Here is a 9,592-nt window from a genome sequence, read left to right as displayed (position 1 = left end):
CTTTCAATCGAGCCCCCCTTCAATTCCAATTCAAGGGCTACTGAAACCGACTAAACAACAAACAGTAAACAAAGAGCTATCGTATCCATCCGTTTCCACTCCTGTTGCCTTCCAGGCAGTGGGGGGATAGTTTCTTGAGGTACTTGCATATACATAGTGTGGTCGTAAACCCTTTGCATATTTATGCAAATTGGAAAACTTATGGTACAACAAGCTAGAACGATGCCGAGCCCACGTCCACTTGGGCAAAACAAATTTCTGAAACTTTATCAAGTGAAATTTTAACAAATTAACTGCAAATGCAGAGACATGGGCAAACAAATAAACTCTCCGTCTCCATCTCCGTCTCCATCTCCGCCTCCGCCTCGGCCTCCATCTTCAGCTCAACAATGACCAAATTCTGAACAAACACTCATCAGACATACACAAGCATTATTGTGACAACATATTGCCATGTAAAAATATTTACACTATATCAACCTACTATCGTCTATCGTATATCGTAAATCGTCTATGCACTATATAAATAGGAGAGGGAGTGGTGTGGTGCGGCAGATTCGGTTTTAAATTTCATATGGTTCTGCCATCCGTTTGGATATTAAATTTCATGTTTTCCTTTGCATGGCATTTTCCTATTGTCTGCATTTTTGCACTTGTGTGACAACTAGCGTTGGCTTATGCAGAGTTCTTTGAATTTTAATTTTGTCTCTGTATGCATTGAAAGTGACCAGAGCTTCCAGCTTCTGGCTGCTTATCTCCAAATGCAGCTGTCAGGCGAAACTAGCTTTCTACTCGTAGTTTGGTCTTGCATCCTGGCAAAAGTTATTTTAGCTTCAATAAATATTTAAGGGCTCTGTAAACTTCATAAATATATTGCCCAAGGTGCCTTGAAGCTGTATCGAATAAATCAAATTTGTGATTTTTACATGGCCATCACGAGAAGAGTATGAGTAGATATTCCCTATCTGGCTACCAATTAATTTTCATCACTTTCATTTCAGCAGAAATACCTAAGATTATTTCGTGGTTAAGTCCATCTGTGACCACTAACCTCTGGCCATAAATTGCGTGACTCGTCCGATTTGCTGTTCCGCTGAGTGCTAACTTCTGAAGCCAAATTGATGGTTTGGAATAGCCATGGCAAAGCTTTCTTCTTCAAAGAGTCGCTTGAGGATGAGGCGTTCAAGGATTTTGGAGAAGCCTGTAAGCTGGGTGATGGGTCTGTAGGACTCAAGCCTATCACTCGGCTTTCCTGGTTTCCTTAACATAGAGATTTTTGCGCATTTCCAGGACTTTCGGAAGTGGCCGAACTGCAGAGCCGAGTTGCATATCAACAGCAGATACTCGATGGCGGATGTTGGCAGAGATGACGCGATTGTCGATACTGTCGAGACCGGGTGCCTTTTTCGTCTTGAGCTTCTTAATTTCCGATTTGAGTTCCTGGATGGTCACAGGTCTGATTATTTGAGCAGCTTCATCTGGACCGTTTTCTTGTAATACTGCGTTAATTTCTTCTCTGTCTTCTAGGGCTGCCGTGATCTTTGGCGTGAAACGTGCTTCCAGGTGCTGCGCAAAGGCCTCAGCTTTTTCCTCCGTAGTTTTGCACCAAGGATCAGCAGGAGCTTGCTGCCCTTCCGCCACGTGCCTTCTGACTGGCAGATTTGGAATGGGCTGTCTCTTGATTGTGTTGGTGAGCCGCCATAGTTTCTGCATGCTGTACCTATCAGTTTGGTCGTTTGTAGCTTGATCCGTTACTTATTCTGTTAGTCAGCTGATTGATAGTGCGTGCAATGAGGGGGTTGGAGCACCTATCTTTTTGGTTGATTTTGCAGAGAATTCTTTTGATCTTGATCGCTTTCAGCGTTTGCGAGTCAAGATGAAAGTTTTGCGGTCCGTACACTGTGTGCTGGTTACTTGAGGTTTGCGAAGCCAATTCACCTGCAATGTAAATGTTCTTTTCAAGGATAGCCACTGCATCATCTATGTCGTCGCCGTTGTGAAGTTCAGTCTCCAGATGGATTCGCTGTTCTAGGTGAGCTTGAAATCTTCTGATATTTGCATTTTTTGGTAATAGTATCTTCTTTTTTCCATATTCAGGTCTCAGGAGGAGTTTAATGATTTGCATGTTGTGATCTGAACCTAAGTCATATGATGTTTCAATGTGAATTAAATTGTGTCTAATACCCTTATAAACCGCAAAGTCTATAGCAGACGGCATATGTCGTCGATTTGAAGGGAAATGGGTGGGGGATCCAGTGGCCAGTATGCTTTGGTCGTTTTCCTGGATGCATTTCAGAAGTGCAGCCCGTCTTCTACACGATCTTGCATTGCCCCACCACTGGCTTTTGGCGTTCCAATCCCCAGCTACGATAAATCTGCTACCCAGAGAGTCAAATACCTGTTTAAATTGTTTATCAATCCATTCTTGTGCAGGTGGACAATAGATCGCACCAATGTTTATTGTTTGATGGTTTTTTATTTTTGCAGCTATGGTGCACATCTGGATGGAGTTCTCTCTTGTTGGTGCGAGGGAAATGTGCGGGATGTTGTTTCTGTTGTGTTCGTCTTGCGAACTAAATTGGTATTCTCTCTTCATGTCGAACCAATTTCCATCGCCACCTGCATTAGCAGGGGACAGGGAGGCTGACATGAAGAGAGAACCGTTTTATTGGTTTATACTCTTATAATTCGCATATTTTACAAATTGTTTCGCGCCAACTGCTTATCTACATTACATGTAGTTGCAGAAGTGGCTGTAAATTGGCAGGGTAACATTTCTTACGGTATTGGCTTATTTGGTATTTATTTTTTTTTATTAGCTATCGATAATTTGGCTAAATGCCAGGGTAACACTAAACTTATTGCTACTTTGTTTACATTGTTTTTGTTTTTAATGATTTCAGGTGGAGTATGCAGCCGTGAAGAACATCATTACGCCTATTTGTATTTTTTATTTGTATATATATTCCTAACGCAACAGTATTCCTACTTTATGTTAAAGCGCTAGTCACATGGAGTTCACATATGTATGTAGTTGTATGCTTTAAGCAGAATGATTGTCTTATTCTAACATTTTTGGTATGACTAATATTTTTATTATTATGACTAATATTTGTATTATTAATACTAATACTAATTCTAATTTTTTTTTTGTTTTTTTCCTATTTTATTTTTTTTTTTATTTATTTATTTATTTATTTTTTTTTATTATTATTTTTTATTATTATTATTATTATTATTTTTATTATTTATTTTTATTTACTTATTTATTTATTTTTATTTATTTATTTATTTATTTTTTTTTGTTTTTTATGTGTTTATCAAGTGTTTTTCTAGTTTATCCCTAAATTTCGTTGCTCTACTAATATTTTTAATATTGAAAGGTAACTCATTCCATAACCGAATAGCATTTGTTAAAAATTGTTTTCCTGAATTGGCAAGTTTGTACCTTATGGTTACCAGATTCAACGTTCTATTTGATGAAGCAAAGGTTAATTTATCATATAAGTAGCTCGGCTGTCTGGTATAGATTATTCGATGTAGAAAAATAATTGTTCTGTACCCTATCCATGTCTTTAAATCCATTTTGAATATTTGTCTTGCTAAGATTGAGATATGATCGGTTCGTCTCTTATTATATATGTAGCGGGCAATGTTGTTAAATGTTACTTTTAGTTTTTTTTGAGATTCAGCGTCACAATTTCCAAATATTTCAATACCATAGAATAAGGTGGGTGTCAAATATGTCTTAGCTATCATTAGTTTGAGTATATCTGGCAGGTATTTTTGTGTTGGTGCGAGTTTTCTTAGTAGACTATATGTTCTACCAGTAGCTTTCACTACTTGGCTACTCCAAGAAAGCGTATTGTTAAATGTTAATCCTAAGTTTTCCACCTGATCTACGTAATTAATTTGTTTTCCTTCGATTTCAAGTTTTGGATAGGCCATCGTATTTAGTTGCTTCTTGTATATAATTACACATTTACATTTATCTGGATTAAGTGCCAGACCGTTACGCTTCGCCCAGCTACTCACATTGAGCAAATCACTGTTACACACACTTATACACTCATCAATTTTACTCAATGGACGACTAACATACATTTGGACGTCATCCGCATACATATAACTTTTACAATTTAACAGGACGTCTGGCAGGTCATTCACATATAATGAGAACAAAAGCGGCCCAAGAACTGAACCTTGAGGCACACCACGTGCAGTGCTCATCATTGAAGAAATTCTACTTCCACTTACCACTACCTGTCTTCTATCCGTTAAATACGATTTTAATAGCTTTATAGCTACCTTACTAAAATTGAAAAAGTTAACTAATTTACTTAATAAGATTTCGTGGTTAACCGTGTCAAATGCTTTACTGAAGTCAAGTAGTACTAATAGCGTCACATTTCCTTCATCTTGTGTTAATCTAATGTCTTCCGTTATATTTACTATTGCCGTAGTACAGCTTCTTTGTCTTCTGTAACCTGACTGTTTGTCACTTAGTAGTGCATTGTTATCTAGAAAAGTTCGAATTTGTTGTGACATTAATTGTTCAAGGACTTTTGACAAAAACGATAGAATTGATATAGGTCTATATTCATTTTTTCCTTTAGGGACCGGTGTTATTTTCGCAAGCTTCCATGTACTTGGAAATATTGATTTTGTTAAGACAGTATTGCAAATATAAGTCACATGTGGTAATATTTTTGGAAGTAAGATTTTGAGAAATTTTGGATGTATTTCATCCAGTCCTATTGCATTTGACTTAATTTTAAGCACAGATTCAAGGACATCACACTGACTGGCACACATGAAGCTAAAGTTATTATCACAGGAACTATTCGGTATATTGTCAAGATAATGATTATATGCTACTTCAGGTACCCCGTTTATCACAAATTTTCTATTTAATTCATCTATGTCTACATCAATTTTGGTGTTATTTGTCCTCTTCCCTATTCCCAAGTCTTTGAGCTCCCTCCATGTCCTTCTTGTTAATATTGCACTTTGAAACCTTACAGAATAAAAAGATTTTTTAGCTGTCAGTATTAATAGGTTGGTTTTTTTCCTTAAAGTTTTAAATTCTTGATACTGAACAGACGTTCTGTAGCGTTTCCATTTGTTATATGCTTTGTCCCTTAATGATATATTGTGTGCAATACATTGATTGAACCATGGATTTTTCTTTTGTGCAATCTTTAATTTACGCAGTGGTACGAATTTTTCATAAAGACATGTTATGTGAGCTCGTAGTTGTTCTACTTGAGAATTAACATCATCCATGCCAAATATTATATTCCAGTCATATGTATTGAATTCGTCATTAAGTTTGGTAATGTCAATGCTCTTAAAATTTCGGTACCATATGTCGTCGTCAATCTTTTTACAATTAAAATCATAAGTCAGGAAAAGTAGGTCGTGTCTGGAAAATGTTGGGACAGATAACTGATCATAAAGAACGATTTTTTCTTTATCATTGACAAAACAAAGGTCCAATAATGTACTTGCAGTGTTTGAGAAATGTGTTGGTCTACTATTATTGACTAGATGCAAGCCTAACGATGCCATCGCTGACTCCATATGTCGTTCCTTCAGTATATTGCTGTTTAGATCCCCGATTATAATTACGTCAGTATAGCTTACAGATAGGTCTGAAATTGCATCAATTACTTGTTGGTAGATTGTACTGCGGTGTGGTCTGTACAGACAGCCCAATAGTAATTTAAGAGAACTGTTAGAGGCCGATAATTCTATAAAAAGGTATTCTATTGCACTTTCTGGAGGGTGCTTGCATATTAATTTGGATTTGAGTTTCTTGTTTATGTATACAGCAACACCCCCACCATTTCCTTCCCGATCAGATCGGTATAGATCAAATCCGGTACACAAAATAACATTATCACATAGATGCGGCATGAACCACGTTTCCGAAACACAAACTACATCAACATTCGATTGTTCAAACATATATCGGAACTCATCAATCTTACCATACAGACTCTGAGCATTTATATGACAAATATTTATGCCATCTTTTTGTTTAGCCAGCGTACGAATCAATATCCTACTATTCGTTGGAAGTCTATTCATATTATGGACCATTTAAAAGTTACTAAATAGCATATTAGCAGCACACGCAATATACACAAATCAATTATAACTATATAAAAACATAAAACCTTAAACTTCAACATTATATTACTATGGCTAAGGGAAGTTTTACTAACGAAAAAGGTTATTCTGGTCTGTCTCAACTGGCCTGTTAACTGCACCTGGATCAACTGCTGCAAGCTCATCCTCGGAAGTATCCCGCAATGTTTGCAGGTCATGCATGTTATCCACTCTAAAAATCTCTCCAGCTGGATGCTTCTTAACATGCACGATCGCCCGACGAGTGAAAACAGCCGATAGTGCTTTTCCTTTTTTCATTTTCATAGCCTCTTTGAAAACAGCCAGATTCTCTTTAGACAGCTGCTCATTAATATAAAACGCAGCCTGTGAGTCGAATTCCATTAGGTCCAGTGATAGCAGTTTTTTCGATTCCCTGCGATAGTTGCCAACAGCTTGCAACAACGCCGCCTTCTCTCTCACACTCTCTAGTCGCAGGATTATCACTGGATCAACAGCTGTTCCGTGTGTTCTCTGTCGGATCCTAAAGATGTCTTTCACCCTTGGGAGGGGTGTTAGGTTAAGGGCAAAGCACATCTTGTTGAATCGGACCTTCAACATTTCACCTTCTTCAAAGGGTATTCCATGAATACGGAGATCACACGCAATGTCCGCTTTGGCGCGCTCAACACATTGTGTGCTTAGATCTCTAACTTGCGCACGTATTTCTTGCATACCATGTACCTCATTTTTGAGTTTGATAATTTGCTGCTCCATTTCGTGGATTACCTCACGCGCCTTTTCCAATTGCAGGACACGTTCAGTGAGTTTCTTCACATCTACTGCCATACCAAGAATTTGATTGGTCATAGCTGTGAACTTTTCCTCTATGGCCTGCAATACACCCTCAGACTTTAACGTATTTGCCGTGATTAGTTCAGCCTGCTTAGCAAACATTCTGTCCAGGGCTTTCTGAATATTTTCTGGTATTTCCTCAGAACTCTTCGAGCCCTTGAGATCAGTTCCAGATTTTTCTCGCAGACGTTTTGAAACTGGAGCCATGTTCAAAACGTTTTTCCGTTACGGTGCTGCTTGAAATACTGCTTTAAACTGCTTGAAATACTGCTTTGCCGACTCTTTACAATGCGTTGCCAATAACTTTGCTGTCTGCACTGCTTGCAACCTTTTATTGGGTATGGCTACGTTATTCTCTCAGTGACTCCGAAAGATCAAATGCTCGTTTACAGAGAGTGGTTCAGAACAATAACAAATATTCTTCTTCCTCAGCACAACCAATAACAAATATTTTTCCACTGTATTTTATTAAAATTGGCTTTGTAGCGTTATCTTCAATTATTTCCACCGTCAATTGTTGTCTTTCAATGCGTACACAGTTTATGATGTGAACAAAACACTCTATTTAATAAATAATAGTGTATCACTTGAGTTTTTCACGATTTTGTTCCTCTGTATGTTGTACACGACTTGCTTGCTTGCTTGCTCTTTTTATATTTCATTACGCCTATTAGTCTCGTCGTCGGCTGCGAAGTGGAATCCTTGCGAGTGTCGGCGCTAAACTGTGACTGCAGGACAGCATCAACAGGGCTGAAGCTGGCCGAGGTCCAGTGCATCGTCATTCTGGATGTGACGGATTTTTTGGCCACGAGTTGCCCGGCTAACCTTGGAGCTGGAGTGTGTAGCTATATGTGGCATAAATTTCATTGCATTTACCCAGTAATATTTCACACAAATACTAACCCGAAAATTACATATATTTTTTGTTTGTATGACCTTATTTGTATAACAAAGAATGGCTCCCCCTGTTTGATTTAAATGTACTCAGAAATTTGACCGGTGTGGTTCTATGGTTGTGCTTACTGAATGTATGTAATGTATGGTGTAAGAATCGTAAATTGGCTCCAAAGCAACGTTATTAAAGTAGAAACAAAATTAAATTTTGAATTGGAATACGATGGAGTAAACACTCCGGCCACCTGCCACCTGCCACCTTCCACCTGCCACCTGTATTATGTTCCCCTTAGAGGTGCACGCTATCAGTGGGCAACTGCTCCACGCCATCAACGAATATCATTGTTATGCCCAAAAATGGTCGCAAGTTTTCGGGAACATGGTAGTTGTCGACTCCAAAGATACACAGACACTGCCGGCCCGATGAGAGGGGCCTAATCAGTCTAGAGACGAATTGCGTCATTTGAGTTTGGTTGGCGCGACGGCGCTGCAGGGTGGCCATGGCGGCGGGCCAGCGCTCCTCGTGGCAATGCTCCACCATCGTGTTGAGCAAGTGCATTGGACAGCCGCTGGCTCGCAGGCTGTTTCTGACCAAAAAGTGCATCTCGTTGTCCGGCGTGGAGACCACACTACTCCAGTTGTTCACCCGTGCCGTGGGCAGGCCGGCGCACCAGTGGGACACCGCGTAGCCGTCGAGCTGGTTCCCAACGTTGCGCATAATGGGACTGGTTGAGCGCAGTGCTGCCAAGTAGTACTGCAGCAACTCCAGCTCCCGAATCTGGACCCCGATTCGTATCTCGTGATCCACCTGGGTGTGCTTGAGCACTGCTATCTCCGTCGCCTGGTCCTGCACAATCTTCCGCAGCTCGATGATACAGTTGTGGTCGGGCAGCTCGTCCTTGGGCACCTTCATAAGGCAGTTCTTGCACTCCACTATGGCCTTGGGGTTGAACTGGCAGATAAGCACGTGGGCGCGGTAGTCGTCCAGCGACAGTATCAAAGGGCAGTCGTTCTCCGAGAAGGGGCACCGGATCTGGAGGCGCCCGAGCATGTTGCGCATGAGCCGCGAGGCCGGCGCTAGGTGGCTCGGCAACAGTTCGGACCGGTCCACGGGGCACTGTTTCTTTAGCAGCATCCACTTCTCGATGCAGACCCTGCAGAAGGCGTGCTCACAGTGGAGCGATTGCACAGGCGTCTCGAGCACATCGGTACAGATCGGACAAATCAACTCCTCATCGACATGGCCGATAATGTAGTTAATATCGAACCCCATGACTGATTGGATACTGCTCCTGCATGAGGGAAGAGCATTGGATTTATTTGGCAAGTGCGCGACCTTACCAAATGTCTGAGCTTACCTTACCACAGAAAATGTTTTAGATATGAATGATTCGACGAGGTTTTTCAAACTGTGATTTTTTTGATACCCGAATAATGTGAACTGCTGATTTTTAAATAGAAACCAACTCTCCAATGGTTGCTTATCAAATGATTTGAAATGTTTACTCCGATCCGATCTCATCTGTAGTACAAACAGCATTCATTGCGTTTCCTTTCAATCGAGCCCCCCTTCAATTCCAATTCAAGGGCTACTGAAACCGACTAAACAACAAACAGTAAACAAAGAGCTATCGTATCCATCCGTTTCCACTCCTGTTGCCTTCCAGGCAGTGGGGGGATAGTTTCTTGAGGTACTTGCATATACATAGTGTGGTCGTAAACCCTTTGCATA

The 9,592-nt window shown here is 40.1% G+C and overlaps 1 pseudogene; it reads right to left on the bottom strand.

Annotated features, from left to right (window-relative positions):
- Positions 1–7,865: 7,865 nt before the first annotated feature.
- LOC113566993 lies at positions 7,866–9,239 on the bottom strand (annotated as a pseudogene).
- Positions 9,240–9,592: the final 353 nt, after the last annotated feature.

This window comes from Drosophila persimilis, unplaced genomic scaffold (assembly GCF_003286085.1).
Source record: "Drosophila persimilis strain 14011-0111.01,24,50 unplaced genomic scaffold, DperRS2 tig00001487-arrow-arrow-pilon, whole genome shotgun sequence".
NCBI lineage: Eukaryota > Metazoa > Arthropoda > Insecta > Diptera > Drosophilidae > Drosophila > Drosophila persimilis.
This window is presented reverse-complemented; position numbering and strand designations above follow the sequence as displayed.